We start from the raw sequence: 16,407 nt of genomic DNA on the forward strand, positions 1-16,407 counted from the left end.
TCAGGGGAGGGCATGGTGGAAGGTAATTTGATCATGGGGGTGGACTTCCCCGTTGCTGCTCCTGTGATAGTGAGTTCTCATGAGTTCTGGTTGTTTGGAGGTGCGTGGCACTTCCCCCTTTGCTCTCTTTCTTTCTCCTGCTCTGCTATGGTAAGATGTGCTTGCTTCCCCTTCGCCTTCTGCCATGATTGTAAGTTTCCTGAGGCCTCCTAGTGATGTTTCCTGTACAGCCTGTGGAAATGTGAGTGAGTCAATTAAACCTCTCTTCTTGATAAATTACCCAGTCGCAGATAGTTCTTTATAGCAGTGAACTCATATTTTGCCATTATTTGAGTATATTTTCAGGAAAAATTTGTCATGTGGAATTGCCCCGACAGTGGATAGGCAGGAAATTTTGAAAGCTATAACCCAAACTCCTTTTCCTAGAGGCGTACTTGAGAGTGCCTATTTTTCCATGCCCTTACCAAATCTGCATCTTCACCCATTCAGTAGAACTAGCCTTTAAACCCTTATCAGTCATGCTCCAAAGCCTCTGCTCTCAGGAAACACCACGATTATCACCCCTGGAAAAAACCAAAAATCATTCTTAAAAATGTCTGAAATTCTTAACTAGAATCTCATGGTTTGTAATATTAAAATAAGGACACACCCAGCAAGGTTAAGGCTCTCTCTCACTCATTCATACAGCCCCATGAGTTAGCTCAACAGCACGCTCTTATAAAGGGAGGTGGCAGGATTTCAAAGGTTCAGTAGACATGGCCTAGGGCTGGCTCTGCAGTGACTGGAGCAGGAAGTAACTCTTCAGAGCCGGGTGGAAGCCCGGATGCCACCTGATCAAAACTCTTCATTGTGTTGCTGGAGAAAGAGGCCTAGAGAGGTTAATGACCGATGTGCAGAGCTGACCAGAAGAACAGGCTGAAGAGGACTGAACTTTCTGGAGTCTGATGGAGCATGTCTTATTCTCAGGCAACTAACAAATCAGGAGCACCAGAATAATTCTAGGGGAGAAAGATAAAATATTTAACAAAAATATTTACTGTTCATTATGGGAAAAATAAGGACTCTTTTGGACTTAGTTTTTGGCATATGCCATTTGTATTTTGAATTTCATATTGGTGAGGGGCCACCATTCACCGTTTACAGCCTCCGTAGGGCCTGGTTCAGCCTGAAATCTAGGTCTCTTGATCCAGTGCTTTGTTCCTTCTTTCTCCACATGCCATCTCTGTTTGAGCACCACTAGACATTACAATACACCAGGAGAAAGTGATATTTCTGGTTCTTCACTATTTATTCTGATTTTAGGTGAAATGAATGGTGAAATACACACATTATCTATTATTTTATTTATTTATTTTTGAGATAGAGTCATGCTCTGTCACCCAGGCTGGAGTGCAGTGGCGTGATCTTGGCTCACTGTAGCCTCTACCTCCCAGTTTCAAGTGACTTTCCTGCCTCAGCCTCCCGAGTAGCTGGGATTTACAGGCACCCCGCTGGGATTTACAGGCACCCGCCACCATACCTGGCTACTTTTTGTATTATTATTATTATTATTTTTAGTAGAGACAGGGTTTTGCCATGTTGGCCAGGCTGGTCTAGTACTCCTGACCTCAAGTGATCTGCCCGCCTCAACCTCCCAAAGTGCTGGGATTACAGGTGTGAACCATTGTGCTGGACCTCAAATTATTTAAAACACATTTTTAGAATTCCTAAAAAATTTCAGTGGGACTCAAAATTTCAAACATCTCAAATATCAAAATTTATAAACCTAGAAAACCTCAAGTAATATAAAAATTTATGAAAATAAGTAAGCATACATTATAGTAGTATAAATTATTCATCGATAAAATCTATAAAATAATGTCTTTTTTTCTTTCTTCTTTTTCTTAGCTATGGGGTCTTGCTATATCGAACAGGATGGTCTCCAACTCCTGGAGATTGCTTATCTTCCTAGCTCAGCTTCCCAAGCAGCTGACACTGCAGGTACACGTCACCACTCCTGGCTCAGACATTTTCTTTTGACTCTGTCTTCAAGTCACCCCATCTCCTAAGAGTACCTTTTGAAAATTTTTGTACCCTTTTTTTTTTTTTTTTTAGAGTGGCACTCTTTTTATTATGGTAAGCTGTTCTATTTTGTTTTGAAGACAGCATTTCTGGCTTGTCTTTGTTTTTCTTAGTTTCATCATGCACAGACTGAGACTTATGCTTTCAGTGGAAGCTTTCCAATTGTACATCTGGCTGCTCGTTGCAACCTTGATGTGCATAGACCTGTCTAGATGTAAAAAAATGAACACAGATTTGTTTTGTTGCATAAATTAAAAATTGAGTCATTGATTTTTGAATACATAATTTAGATTTCATGTTTTTTGGAAATATGAAAATACCAGCATCGTTCAGAACTCAGTATGTGTTTCAATACTTAAGAATAACATAGTTTACCAGAATACTGAACATGGCATCATAAACACTAAGTACCATACTGTCAGTTTTTGATCCTTTTTCTTCTTTTTTGTCTTTCTGCTTCTTGGGCTTATAATTCAGATTTGTAAAATAACATGAGTGTGGCTGAATTGTGAATTATGTAGACCCCCATGACTGGACCTGAAAACTTGACCACTTTTAGGACCACTTTTTCTTTGTGGAAGTGCTAGTTTACATTTAAGCAACTGACTTAAAAATGAGCTTTTTGTATTGCAGCATGTCTACTAGTCAATGTATGAAAATATTAATTTTATATATAGTTCTTATCTACACTACAATAAGAAAAGTTGGACAGAAACTTAACTGGTGAACAAGGATAAGAATCTAAATCTTTTTTTTTTTTTTGAGACGGAGTCTGGCTCTGCCGCCCAGGCTAGAGTGCAGTGGCCGGATCTCAGCTCACTGCAAGCTCCGCCTCCCGGGTTTACACCATTCTCCTGCCTCAGCCTCCCCAGTAGCTGGGACTACAGGCGCCGGCCACCACGCCCGGCTAGTTTTTTGTATTTTTTTTTTAGTAGAGACGGGGTTTCACCGTGTTAGCCAGGGTGGTCTTGATCTCCTGGCCTCGTGATCCGCCCGCCTTGGCCTCCCAAAGTGCTGGGATTACAGGCTTGAGCCACCGCGCCCGGCCAAGAATCTAAATCTTAACAACCAAATCGACAGCCCCTATTGAAAGCTCATTTGAGCTAGTGCATTCTGCTAAGTGATGGTGCTCTTTTATAAAAGTCATGTCACAAACTAAAACATTTGTCCAAATTAACTTCTCATAAACCTAGCCTCAGACGTGAAGAAACATCTAGTAAAGACTGTGTTTACCAGGGATGTCATTCCCTATCACATCCATGTCAGTGCACCTATCCTTGAGTTTCCTAAGTATTAGGGTGAACTATATGAAATTGCTTTGTTTTTGGAAAAAAACCAAAATAATCAAACAGCAGCAATTTCTTATGGCGTAACCTATACTTTGTTTCCTGAAGATGCTATTTCTAGCATATTTTTCTTTCCAAATATTTTTGGGAATATTTGTAATAAAAAATAAGCATAGTTTACCCCTATTTTGGTCTCTCCTACCTGAAATTATCGTAGTAGAAGCTTAATTAATGAATATCCACTGGAATCAGATGTTGGGAGAAAGTGGCCAAAGGAAGCTGCCTCTGGGTATCACCGTCCGGGTCCCCGTCATAGTATCTTTCCAGAATCTTAGGGATGGCGGTACCGTAGGTGAGGCTTCCGAGATATTTGTGGCTGTCCTTGACATCCTGTTCACCATTTTTTTTTTTCTGGTCATAACACACAAGCTTCAAATAATCTACATTAAAAAGTCAATATCTAGTCCTAAACAGCACTTTTCATTCATAGTTGAAAGAACCTCAGTGTCCCACTGTCAGCTCTGAAAATAGGCTGTAGTAAAATAGAATTACATACCAAGGGCAATTAAGAACAAACCAGCCAACTTGGTGCAAAGTTTCAGCTTTTTTTTAGGAAAGCAAGACTTCTTTTGAACCATTTGCTTTAAAATTCTAATGTTATTGTAAAAATATTTACTTTAATAACTCAAAAGGTGCTGTTTATTTTATAACATAGTTGAATACATTTTCCTTCATCAATAGTTCTCTTTATAGTTGTATAAATATCAGCTTGTGTGTATGCCGTTACTTTTATGGTACTTAAAATGAAAGTGAAGGAAAGCACTGTAATTGGGGTCAGATAATTTTATTACGAAATGCATGCTGTAGTTTAGTGCATACATTAAAACATCATACACTAGGTTTAAATTTCTAATTTCATTTTTGTCTGAAATCAGAGAAATTTTATCTAGACTATCAGGCCTAAAGAAAACAAAAACAAATACAAAAATACAAAAACTCGCACTATAACAAATCTCATGTATTCCTTTATAGTGGAGAGAATTGCTTTGCAAAGGAGTCCGGGTCCCACTGGAAGGACCCCTTTCCATACACCGTAGCAATTCCGTAGCAGCCTCGACTCTCCCCTCGACGGACGGCAGATGGCGCTACGCTTCTCTTTTTGCCGCCTCGATGACGGGACAGCAACCCAGCTTTGGCAGAGCTGAGTTGAAGATTGCTAGCGACCTATTCGGAACTGGGTGAGCAAAGGAAACTACGCATATAGAATCACACTTTACCTTGCTTCATACCGATCTGTGCTCTGGAGAACGTGCAGTTTCTGTTATCCGTGATCCCGGGGGCTGCGTGTGTTGGATTAACCGGGCTTATTGCCTCTTACAAATTGCTTGTCAGGAGAAGGTAGCTCGGGGCAGGTTGAAAGACTGTTATCAGCAACACTCAACGAACATCAGCAAATGGACACTCTCTGCTTCCTCATAATCAATTTGTATTTATGAAAGATCCTTTGGTGCTCTTTAGTGGGCTGCGGTGAGAAGATGTGATTTGGAACTTTGAGAAGTTTGTGGTCAAGAAGGTGACCTGCAGATAGTCAGTCAAAACTAAACAACCACAGCCACACTTCTCTGCGTTCCTGCTTCATCCACTAATTGTGTCCAGGGCTCCCCAGCAATCTCTCCTCTCTTTAGTCTTTTGGTTTGTGTCTGCTTTCTCCTTCTAGGTCTGTTCATTTGGCCAAATTTGCAAACAGATATATTTAGCTTTATTTTCTTAAATAACTTTATAGAAATGCTTTTTTGGTGGGAAAATGATGACATTAAGTATAATAATCATGTAGTTTTCAGCTAGTTGGGATCTTAGGGATTATTTAACTCAACAGATTAAATAATACTATGAGAAAGTGGCACCTGGCCATGTGCAATGCCATGCTCAGTTCACGTAGAGGCAGAGTGAGAACTCTGACCCAGGTTTCTTGAGGATCAGTCTAACAACCCATCTGACGTTATGCTCGATTGTATTTTTAAACAAGTACAGATCATAAATGCCAGGGTTAATTTATTTCCCTGCCACGCAGATCGTGGATGGATTTTGGTCACACTCATCACACAGCCATACATGCAAATCCCTCCCCACCATTGCCACCAGAGTCAGTGGCTCGGTTCTCTTTGCTGCTGTTCCCTTTGTTCACACCTATACCAGGCACTAGCCCCGTTGTGCTGGAGTTTCCTCTCTAGATATGAGATTGCTGGGAACAGGCATGCCATCTCACTCATGTTTGTGCCCTCTGTGCCCTGCATAGTGCCTGACACCTCATAAGCTCTTGGAAATGTTGACTGAATGAATGAACTTTTGATGGAGACTACCTTGAACATAGCAAACCAGGGTGCGGTGAGAAGCCCTCCTCAGGCTCTGGACATAGAGACATGCTGGGAATATAAGAGAAAGCCTTGAATGTATAGCTAAGCTTGAAAGTGAGAAAAGACACCCTTACATGCTAAAAACAAAACAAAACAAAAAACAAACAAACAAACAAAAAAGCAACAGCCAGAATTCAGAATGCTGCAGAGTAGAAGCAGAACAGAATCCAAGTAGGTGGCGGGAAAGGAGACATTTTCAGCAGGATGAATTGCAAGTGAGTTTGTATCCATAGAACCTTAGAGGACAGGCAGCCATTCTATGTACCTGAGCTTTGTTTTATATCTGGATGCAAGGCCCGGGCACTAGGGCATAAAAAGTTGCTTGATGACCGTGTGCTCTGGGAACCCCTTGTTTTGTGGATCTCCAAGGTGCCACATAAGCTGCTTTGGCTAAGTATTTTGGAGGGTAACTGATGCTAGAGACAATCCAGTAAGTCAGCGAAGGACAGGGGTCCCTGAAGTCACTTTAAACAACTGTGGTCTCTACAGGAAACAAAGGAAAAACCAAAAATTAGCCAACAGGTTGTTTAATAAACTAAGTGTCTTATTCCAGATGAGGCTAGCCCATTTACCTCAAATGTGTAGTTTATGGATGTTTGTCATCCTGTTCTTTTTTTATTTGTGTAATGGGAAAAATTTGCAATCACAAAATACGTTCTGTAAGAGATTTCATATTTCATTTAAAAAATTCAACAGATACATGATTGTGAGTGCTCTATATCCCAGGGTTTGGAAGAAATTTACAGTCATTATTGGGGTTCCTTCCAACTCCCTTGGGTTGTATAAGAATATGGTTTGGATTTTTGTCCCCACCCAAATCTCATGTTAAATTGGAAGAGGTTCCTGGTGGGAGGTGATTGGATCACGAAGGCTGATTTCTCCCTTGCTGTTCTCGTGGTAGTGAGTGAGTTCTCATGAGATCTGATGGGGTTTAAAAGTATGTGGCACATGGCCGGGTGCAGTAGCTCACGCTTGTAATCCCAGCACTTTGGGAGGCCGAGGCGGGCGGATCACGAGCTCAGGACATCAAGACCATCCTGGCTAACATGGTGAAACCCTGTCTCTACTAAAAATGTAAAAAATTAGCCGGGCGTGGTGGTGGGTGCCTGTAGTCCCAGCTACTTGGGAGATTGAGGCAGGAGAATGGTGAACCCAGGAGGCGGAGCTTGAAGTAAGCTGAAATTGCACCACTGCACTCCAGCCTGGGTGACAGAGCGAGACTCTGTCTCATTAAAAAAAAAAAAAAAAAAGCATGGGGCACATCTCCCACTTTGTGCTCTCTCTCTCCTGCCACCATATGAAGAAGGTGCTTGCTTCCCCTTCACCTTCTGCTATGACTGTAAGTTACCTGAGGCCTCCCAGTCATGCTTCCTCTTAAGCCTGTGGAGCTGTGAGTCTAGTAAACCTTTTTCTTCATAAATTGCCCAGTCTCAGTTTTTTTTTTGTTGTTGTTTTTTTCATGATTTCAGCTTACTGCAAGCTCTGCCTCCCAGGTTCAAGTTATTCTCCTGCCTTAGCCTCTTGAGTAGCTCGGATTATAGGTATGCACCACCAAGCCTGGCTAATTTTTGTATTTTTAGTAGAGAAGAGATTTCACCATGTTGGTCAGGCTGGTCTCGAATTCCTGACCTCAAGTAATCCACCCGCCTAGACCTCCCAAAGTGCTGAGATTACAGGCATGAGCCACCACACCTGGCCTCAGGTAGTTCTTTATAGCAGTGTGAAAACAGACTAATACATATAAGAAGAAAGGCGGCTTAGTGGTGTCTTACTTTATGGGGAGGATCATCCAGCCTCAGTCCAGCATGGTCACAGCTGGCTTCTGCTCTGCCCAAGCTAGGTGCCTTGGTGGCAAGCAGCTCTGTGACTTCTGGGCTAAGCTCAGGCACAAGAAACTTGCCCAGTTCTGAGAGCCCCACATTCAGAGGCCTGACCTGAGTGAGCCTTGACTACTTCCATTCCTTCCTTTCCTGTAGCATAAAATACGGAGAGGAAACACACAGTATAGTGTTTCAAAATACTATCCTGCCCCACTTATAGGATAGGGATAATGACATCTGTCCTACTCTCCCTTTCTCAAAGGTGTTGACAGGATTGGGTGAGCTGGGTCTGCGCGAACACTTTTTCAGTTATAAAATGGTGGATGCTGCGGGAGCCGCAGCTCCTATGGGGGCTGAGACCTGTGGAAGATGCCATGTGGGGTCTGACATTGTCCACCCTAAGAGTTTTCCTCCAGCATCTAATGCATGCTTGTTTCCTTAGGTTGAACACCAGATGACCTAGAGGTGTTCATTTGTGTTTAGGGATTGTGTTGTCCAAAAATACATGCCTTCAAATCCTAGAATCACGTTCACTGAGGCGAGGCGGTCTTATGATGAAAGCATCTGAGAATGGAGTCCCGTGGAGTGAACGATGTTGTCATGTTTCAGATTGCTTTCGCAGTCCATGCCATGTTTGCATTAAAAGGATGGGTCAGGGGCCAAGAGTGGTGACTCTCGCCTGTAATGCCAGCACTTTGGGAGACCTAGGCAGCAGGATCACTTCAGCCCAGGAGTTTGAGATGAACCTGGACAACATAATGAGACCCCATCTCAGCAAAATAAATAAAAATAAATAAGTAAGCTGGGCACGGTGGCAGTGCCTGTAGCCCAGCTACTTTGGGGACTGAGGTGGGAGGATCACTTGAGCTTGGAAGGTTGAGGCTGCAGTGAGCTATAAGTAAACCACTGCACTCTAGCCTGGTGACAGAGCAAGACCTGTCTCAAACAAACAAACAAACAAACAAACAAAAGGATGAGTCAGAGATGTTGCCTGTACTATTTAAATGGTTCCTCCCGCTCACTTTTTTTTCTCTCTGTATTTTTCTCTCTTCCTTTTCTTTTTATTCCTGGAAAATTTATAATTGAATTCAAGTTAATCTGAATATGTGACTCCCCATATTAGAGAGAATCACAAGGTTTGACATCAAAAGACTTGGCTTCAGGTTCCAGGTCTGCCACTTACATGCTGAGTGACCTTGAGCAATCTTCAACCTTTCTCAGTGGCCTGTTTCTAACCTGACGACTTTGGGCTGACAATGCTGATCTCTCGGTGGGAATGAAAGGCAACAGCGAGGTCATATGTATGGAAGCACGTTGTGAATGTAAACTGCTTGACAGGAGTTAGTTATTGTGGCTGATTGTGCTTTTTTGCTGTTTTTGACCTGTATCTTTAATATCCTGTGACTGCTGGACAATCAGCAGCTGGTTAGATAGTCTTTTGTCCCTCACCCAAGAGTTTTGGAATGATTAAAAAAAACAAATTAGCTCTTAAATCCATGGAAAGTAAAAGCTGTGTTTTTGTTTGTTTGTTTGTTTGTTTGAGATAGAGTCTTGTCCCATCTCCCAGGCTGGAGTGCAGTGGTGTGATCTTGGCTCACTGCAACCTCTGCCTCTCGGGTTTGATCAATTCTCCCAGCTCAGCCTTCCGAGTAGCTGGGATTACAGGTGTGTGCTTCCATGCCTGGCTAATTTTTGTATTTTTAGTAGAGACGGGGTTTCACCATGTTGCCCAGGCTGGTCTCGAACCCCTGGCCTCATATGATCCACTCGCCTCAGCATCCCAAAGTGCTGGGATTACAGATGTGTTGCCACCTCACCCTGCCAAAATTAGTATTTTGAGTTTCTTGTACTGACTGGGGACACTGTTTAAGAGTCTGTTTAAAACTCTCCAGGGAGCACAGGTCTCCCCTAGGCTCCCTCTAACCTGAGGAAAAGGGGCTTTGAGGAGGGTGTAGGGCTAAACCGGTTTCCAGGGATACACCTGGGCTGCAAGGCTCCAGGGCAGGGGTGTGGGAATGGTGGTGGGGCCAGCAGGTTACAGCCTCGGAGCTGACTGCCACTCTCCCCTGCTAGCCTGTGAGGCTGGTGTCATAGGAAGGCCTGAACTGCTTCCAAGTTGGTCCAAGTTACTTGGAGGGACTCTTGCCCTCTGACGTCTGGGGGCTGGATAACAACAGAATTTATTATCCAAACCTGGACATGAGTGGGAAAGGGTCTGTTATGAATACTTACACAGGACTGGCCCAGGCAAACCAAGACAGGGGTCACCCTACCCAAGAGTATGGCTTAGGGAAGACCCTTCTCTTGGTCCTCTTTCTCTTGATTTCGTTTTTCTTTTATTCCCTTTTTTTTTTTTTTTTTTTTTTGAGATGGGGTCTTGCTCTGTCACCCAGGCTGGAGTACAGTGGTGCAATCATGGCTCACTTGCAGCCTCGACTTTGTGGGCTCAGGTGATTCTCCCACCTCAGCCTCCTGAATAACTAAGACTACTGGCGTGCATGACCATGCCCGGCTAAATTTCTTTGTATTTTTTGTAGACTTGGGGTTTTGCCCTGTTGCCCAGGCTGGTCTCAAACTCCTGGGCCCAAGCAGCCCTCCCACCTCGGCTCACACCTGTGCTGGGATTACAAGTGTTAGCCGCTGTGCCTGGCTTTCCATTTTCTTCACATCTTTCCACCGAGTGGTGAGACCCTAAGAGCTAAGAGAAGAGTGGACCCAGGGAAGAGGCCACGAGGGGTCTCCCAACCTGGGCTTCTGGTCCAGGTGCAGCAGAATTAGGCATTTCACATAAGGCTTTCAGTAAATACTTAGAGTCATCAGCAGTGAGCCCTTGACTGCCCTTGTCTTCCATCCTCCTCAGGTGCCCAGCTGGAGCTGAGGCTGGCTGTGGTAGGATGGGTACCAGAGGTCCTCATTTCCATTTCTTTTTTTTTTTTTTTTGAGACGGAGTCTCGCTCTGCCGCCCAGGCTGGAGTGCAGTGGCCAGATCTCAGCTCACTGCAAGCTCCGCCTCCCGGGTTCACGCCATTCTCCTGCCTCAGCCTCCCGAGTAGTTGGGACTACAGGCGCCCGCCACCACGCCCGGCTAGTTTTCTGTATTTTTTAGTAGAGACGGGGTTTCACCGTGTTAGCCAGGATGGTCTCGATCTCCTGACCTCGTGATCCGCCCGTCTCGGCCTCCCAAAGTGCTGGGATTACAGGCTTGAGCCACCGCGCCCGGCCCCTCATTTCCATTTCATTCATCACAAGGGTCTTCCTTAAACCACACTCATGGGTAGGGTGACCCCTGTCTTGGTTTGCCTGGGCCAGTCCTGTGTAAGTATTCATAACAGACCCTTTCCCACTCATGTCCAGGTTTGGATAATAAATTCTATTGTTATCCAGCCCCCAGACATCAGAGGGCAAGAGTCCCTCCAAGTAACTTGGACCAACTTGGAAGCAGCTCAGGCCTTCCTATGATACCAGCCTCACAGGCTAGCAGGGGAGAGTGGCAGTCAGCTCCGAGGCTGTAACCTGCTGGCCCCACCACCATTCCCACACCCCTGCCCTGGAGCCTTGCAGCCCAGGTGTATCCCTGGAAACCCGTTTAGCCCTACACCCTCCTCAAAGCCCCTTTTCCTCAGGTTAGAGGGAGCCTAGGGGAGACCTGTGCTCCCTGGAGAGTTTTAAACAGACTCTTAAACCCTGCTCCTAACAGTGTCCCCAGTCAGTACAAGAAACACAAAATATTAACTTTGGGTAGGGCGAGGTGGCTCACGCCTGTAATCCCAGCACTTTGGGAGGCAGAGGCAGGTGGATCACATGATCCACCATGTCAAATAATAATTTATAAGAACTAACATTTATTAAACACTTATAATGAAAGCTTGCTAAGAAGTTTATGTGGATTATCTGACTTCATCCATGCAACCATCCCTCTAGGGGAGTTATTATTGTGTCCATTTTGCAGATGAAAAAGCTGAGGTTGGGAGGATAAGTTGCCAAGCTCTCACAGCCAGTAAGTGGCAGATCTGGATTTGAATTTGGGGCCTGCCTCGAGAACAAGCTTTTAACCATGATACTGTCAGCCACAGCCCCATCTGGAAGGAGCTTACTGCCCGGGAGAGACAGTGAAGGACACTTTGCTGTAGCTCTGTCATAGAGATATATCCACGTCAGAATAGGGGCACAGACAGGGAGTGACTCCTCTTGCTAGGAGGAGCTGAGCAAGCTGCAGGAGTGACATTTTTAGCTTCCTCATCTTGGCTACACTGTCTTGCTTCTGCCTGGCTTCGGCTTGCTTCCTCTCACTCTCTGCTGCTTACTCACCTCACAGTGTAACTAGGCTTCCCTGTGACTCCTCTCACCTCTTCCTAAAGGTGGGCAGTTTTCTTTTGCTGAACATCTGGAAATATGCCAATGCAGAGGTAACTCAAAAAGCCAGCTAAGGCTGGGTACAGTGGCTCACACCTGTAATCCCAAAACTTTTGGAAGACAAGGCAGGCAGATCACTTGAGGCCAGGAGTTCAAGACAAGCCTGGCCAACGTGGTGAAACCCTGTCTCTACTAAAAATACAAAGATTAATCTTTTCCAAAAACCCCACAGAAATACAAACTACCATCAGAGAATACTATAAACACCTCTATGCAAATAAACTAGAAAACCTAGAAGAAATGGATAAATTCCTGGACACATACACTCTCCCAAGACTAAACCAGGAAGAAGTTGAATTCCTGAATAGACCAATAGCAGGCTCTGAAATTGAGGCAATAATTAATAGCCTACCAACCAAAAAAAGTCCAGGACCAGACAGATTCACAGCTGAATTCTACCAGAGGTACAAGGAGGAGTTGGTACCGTTCCTTCTGAAACTATTCTAATCAACAGAAAAAGAGGGAATCCTCCTTAACTCACTTTATGAGGCCAACATCATCCTGATACCAAAGCCTGGCAGAGACACAACAAAAAAAGAGAATTTTAGACCAATATCCCTGATGAACATCGATGCAAAAATCCTCAATAAAATACTGGCAAACCAGATTCAGCAGCACATCAAAAAGCTTATCCACCATGATCTTCATCCCTGGGATGCAAGGCTGGTTCAACATACGTAAATCAATAAACATAATCCAGCATATAAACAGAACCACTGACAAAAACCACATGATTATCTCAATAGATGCAGAAAAGGCCTTTGACAAAATTCAACAGCCTTTCATGCTAAAAACTCTCAATAAATTTGGTATTGATGTAACGTATCTCAAAATAATAAGAGCTATTTATGACAAACCCACAGCCAATATCATGCTGATGGGCAAAAACTGGAAACATTTCCCTTAAAAACTGGCACAAGACAGGGATGCCCTCTCTCACCACTCCTATTCATCATAGTGTTGGAAGTTCTGGCCAAGGCAATCAGGCAAGATAAAGAAATAAAGGGTATTCAATTAGGAAAAGAAGAAGTCAAATTGTTCCTGTTTGCAGATGACATGAAAACCCCATTGTCTCAGTCTAAAATCTCCTTAAGCTGATAAGCAACTTCAGCAAAGTCTCAGGATACAAAATCAAAGTGCAAAAATCACAAGCATTCTTATGCACCAATAACAGACAGAGAGCCAAATCATGAATGAACTCCCATTCACAATTGCTTCAAAGAGAATAAAATACCTAGGAATCCAACTTACAAAGGATGTGAAAGACCTCTTCAAGGAGAGCTACAAACCACTGCTCAATGAAATAAAAGAGGACACAAACAAATGGAAGAACATTGCATGCTCATGGATAGGAAGAATCAATATCATGAAAATGGCCATAGTGCCCAAGGTAATTTATAAATTCAATGCCATCCCCCTGAAGCTACCAATGACTTTCTTCACAGAATTGGAAAAAACTACTTTAAAGTTCATATGGAACCAAAAAAGAGCCTGCATTGCCAAGACAATCCTAAGTCAAAAGAACAAAGCTGGAGGCATCATGCTACCTGACTTCAAACTCTACTACAAGGCTACAGTAACCAAAACAGCATGGTACTGGTACCAAAACAGAGATATAGACCAATGGAACAGAACAGAGGCCTCAGAAATAACAGCACACATCTACAACCATCTGATCTTTGACAAACCTGACAAAAACAAGAAATGGGAAAAGGATTCCCTATTTAATAAATGGTGCTGGGAAAACTGGGTAGCCATGAGTAGAAAGCTGAAACTGGATCCTTTCCTTACTCCTTATACGAAAATTAATTCAAGATGGATTAGAGACTTAAATGTTAGACCTAAAACCATAAAAACCCTAGAAGAAAACCTAGGTAATACCATTCAGGACATAAGCATGGGCGAGGACTTCATGTCTAAAACACCAAAAGCAACGGCAACAAAAGCCAAAATTGACAAATGGGATCTAATTAAACTAAAGAGCTTCTGTACAGCAAAAGAAACTACCATCAGAGTGAACAGGCAACCTACGGAATGGGAGAATTTTTTTGCAATCTACTCATCTGACAAAGGACTAATATCCAGAACCTACAAAGAACTCAATCAAATTTATAAGAAAAAAACAAACAACCCCATCAGAAAGTGGGCAAAGGATATGAACAGACACTTCTCAAAAGAAGACATTTATGCAGCCAACAGACACATGAAAAAATGCTCATCATCACTCGCCATCAGAGAAATGCAGATCAAAACCACAGTGAGATACCATCTCACACCAGTTAGAATGGCAATCATTAAAAAGTCAGGAAACAACAGGTGCTGGAGAGGATGTGGAGAAATAGGAACCCTTTTACACTGTTGGTGGGACTGTAAACTAGTTCAACTACTGTGGAAGACAGTGTGGTGATTCCTCAAGGATCTAGAACTGGAAATACTGTTTGACCCAGCCATCCCATTACTGGGTATATACCCAAAGTATTATAAATCATGCTGCTGTAAAGACACATGCACACATATGTTTATTGCGGCACTATTCACAATAGCAAAGACTTGGAACCAACTCAAATGTCCGTCAATGATAGACTGGATTAAGAAAATGTGGCACATATACACCATGGACTACTATGTAGCTATAAAAAAGGATGAGTTTGTGTCCTTTATAGGGACATGGATGCAGCTGGAAACCATCATTCTCACCTAACTATCGCAAGAACAGAAAACCAAACACCACACGTTCTCACTCATAGGTGGGAATTGAACAATGAGATCACTTGGACACAAGAAGGGGAACATCACACACTGGGGCCTGTTGTGGGGTGGGGGGAGGGAGGAGGGATAGCATTAGGAGATATACCTAATGTAAATGACGAGTTAATGGGTGCAGCACACTAACTTGGCACATGTATACATATGTAACAAACCTGCACTTGTGCACATGTACCCTAGAATATAAAGTATAAAAAAAAAGTTTGAGAAAAAAAAAATACAAAAATTAGCCGGGCGTGGTGGCGCACCTGTAGTCCCAGCTACTCAGGAGGCTGAGGGACAAGAATCCTTTGTACCCGAGAGGGGGAGGTTGCAGTGAGCCGAGAACGTGCCACTGTACTCCAACCTGGGCGACACAGTGAGACTCTGTTTCAAAAATAAGGCAACTAAAGGGAGACATTTATGAAGACTTTCTGATATTCTGTGTGAAAATATTTTCACACATTCACTGGGGATGCCTTCCCAACTAATTTCCAGTGGAACTCAGGGCTGGCAATATGCTTTAAATGCTTGACCATTCTAGGCTTAAATAAGTAATGCATCGAAACAACAGCAAAAATAGATACTTGCAGCAGAAATTTTGGTACAAAATTTGGCTTGTACCAAACATTTGTGTAGTCTTTTTTTGTTTGTTTGAAGTAAGAGATGCGTCAGACTGGTGGAAGACAACTAATACTTATCAAAGCATGTCAGTTAGGCTATTTGCTAAAATTCAGATACCTGCACTCAATCCAAGAATTCTTATTCTCAAATAAGATTTTGGGGGTGGTGGAGTCCAGGAATCTGTATTTAAAAAGATTTCAGACAATTTAAAAAAAATGCCAGCTAGGCAGGGCACGGTGGCTCACGCTTGTAGTCCCAGCACTTTGGCCGAGGCAGGCAGATCACCTAAGGTCAGAAGTTCAAGACTAGTCTGGCCAACATGGCGAAACCCTGTCTCTAAGGGGTGGCGTGCACCTGCAATCCCAGCTACTCAGGAGGCTGAGACATCACTTGAAACCAGGAGGCGGAGGTTGCAGTGAGCCGAGATCACGCCACTGCACTCCAGCCTGGGTGACAGAGCAAGACTCTACCTCAAAAAAAAAAAAAAAAAAAAAAAAAGAAAAGAAAAGAAAAAAAAATGCCAACTAAAGTTTGAGATCCATTACTTTTCATAAATTAACCTAGCCATTCAATATTTAATAAACCGTGTGATCTGCCAGTTGTGTTTTTTCTTTTTTGATTCCTCAGCTCTTTGAATTCTCTGCCAGTCATTTTATGGCTTATAATGACATGATCTCTTCATTTCAAGGACTCAGATGTCAGTGAGAGACATATTAGGAAGGTCCACAGAGCAGGCAGGTTATATTATCTAACCACTTTAGGAATTCTGGAATCTCCTGGCTGCTCTTCGAGGTATGAGACTCTGTAATTAGAACCTTTTAAATAAGCTCTTTGTAGCCTGGGCAACATAGTGAGACCCCATCTCTACAAAAAATTTTTTAAAAATCAGGTGGTGCATGCCTGTAATCCCAGCTACATGGGAGACTGAGATGAGAGAGGATTGCTTGAGTACAGGTATTCAAGGCTGCAGTGAGCTGTGATTGTGCCACTGTAGTCCAGCTTGGGTGACAGAGTGAAGTGACACTCTGTCTCAAAAAAAAAAAA

General features: G+C 43.2%; 1 protein-coding gene across 1 annotated transcript in view; it reads left to right on the plus strand.

The window, feature by feature from the left end:
- The window catches only part of LOC105470129 (glucoside xylosyltransferase 1), a 141,982-nt gene that overhangs the window by 101,219 nt on the left and 24,356 nt on the right, over positions 1–16,407 (plus strand). Inside the window, exons 10-11 of the transcript XR_011609227.1 lie at positions 1,888–1,980; positions 4,380–4,585. The gene's annotated coding sequence lies outside the window, so the exon portion shown is untranslated. The remainder of the gene's footprint in view (positions 1–1,887; positions 1,981–4,379; positions 4,586–16,407) is intronic.

Source organism: Macaca nemestrina, chromosome 10 (assembly GCF_043159975.1).
Source record: "Macaca nemestrina isolate mMacNem1 chromosome 10, mMacNem.hap1, whole genome shotgun sequence".
Taxonomy (NCBI): Eukaryota; Metazoa; Chordata; class Mammalia; order Primates; family Cercopithecidae; genus Macaca; species Macaca nemestrina.